This window comes from Helianthus annuus, chromosome 8 (genome assembly GCF_002127325.2).
Source record: "Helianthus annuus cultivar XRQ/B chromosome 8, HanXRQr2.0-SUNRISE, whole genome shotgun sequence".
NCBI classification, from domain to species: domain Eukaryota; kingdom Viridiplantae; phylum Streptophyta; class Magnoliopsida; order Asterales; family Asteraceae; genus Helianthus; species Helianthus annuus.
In genome coordinates, this window is record NC_035440.2 from 136461857 (window position 1) to 136463523 (window position 1667).

Consider the following 1667-nt stretch of genomic DNA (forward strand, 5'->3'; position numbering starts at 1 on the left):
ATTGAGTTCGTTCACATGGACCAGCCTGTAGAGGACCCCGTTGACCCTGCCGACCCTTTCGATCCTATCGATCCGGACTTTGACTTCGATATGGCGTTTGTCGATCCCGAGCCTGCAGTAGCTCCAGAGCAGGCCGCTGCTTTCGATCCCGCACATGAGCATGGTTTGGCGCATGCTGATGTTCCTGTTGATCCTATTTTGGCGGGTCAGCCACTTGGCGATTTTCCTGTTGATGATATTCCTTTGTTAGATGCTGACCATGTTGTTGATCCTCTTGTTGACCCTCCGATCGCTGACGTTCCAGTTGACCCTCATGACGATCATATTGATCCTGTTGTTGCTCACGTTGATCCTGTTTTAGCTCCTGTTGATCCCTTACCTATTGAGCCCGAGCATGCTCTGTTTGCAGAGCACATGGATCCCCCTGACGAGGAGGCTCAGCACGGTTGGATACCGGCTGACGAGGATGTTCCGCCGCTTCCTCCTCACCGCACTGATGCTCACCATCCTGAGTTCTCGTTTCAGATTCCTTCATTCATACCTCCAGCGGGGCCTGGAGAGGGCTCTTCCGCCCATCCATTTGGCCAGGTACCGATGCCATTACCTGTCATATCTCCTGTTTCAGCATCCACTTCATCTTTTCCTGTTATGCCTTTTGGCACTGTCAGCGAGCCTTCTTTCTGGTCTTCGCTACCCGTTATGCCACCCGTTGATCCACCTCATATGGGGCATACCCTAGAGGACCTATTGATGTCATTTGTTCTTCAGCATGATTCCCATTCTCAGCGTTTGCAGGAGCTCGAGAGAGCTCAGATGCCTCCTTATTCATGTCATGGTCCGTCATCCTCATCTGCTCAGCCATTTCGGTCTTTTCCTCCTGACATTGCTGCTCGACTTTCGATCCTAGAGCAGCAGATTGCATCCGTGATCCGCACCCAGCAGGCCTTGGAGGAGGATTGGCTTCTCTTTCGCCGCTTACATTATCCTCCACCACCACCACCCGTCTAGAGCTCATCGACGTTACCAGGGTAGACACGGGTGAGACAGCCGCGATTGTTATGCACAGCTTTTGAAGACCATTTGACTACACAGATTTTTGTTGATACATGTGATGTATTGATTGTATGTAACACTGATATGATGTATTTTGTACAGGGGTGATGTAACCCCTATGTGATTGATGGATGTACTAACACACTTACTATGCTTATGGTCTTGATATATATGCAATCGCCGCATTCTCATCATATCTGATTTACTTGATTGATTATTTTTGTATTTGGACATGGGATGTTGGACATGGGATGTTGTGTGTGATATATTGATAACATGAGATGTTATATGCTATTACTATTACTATATACGTATGATTTCTATGGCCTAATCGACGTACGCATCTTTAGAAAATGGCACCAAGACGTCAACCGCAGCCGATGCCCACAACTCAAGAAGAACTGCAAGGAATCATTGCTGCCGCGATTGCTCAGTATGCTGCATCGCAGGGAGGACCCAGCTGGAGTAGCTCCAACGGCAATGGCAACCAGAATCCCCCTCATGGTAACCCTAAGTCTTTACGACGTACCATGGTCTAATTGGATTCCTGTAGCAATTGCTAATACAGTTCCTATATTGAAACGAATGTGCAGGGTGCACCTTCAAGCAGTTTC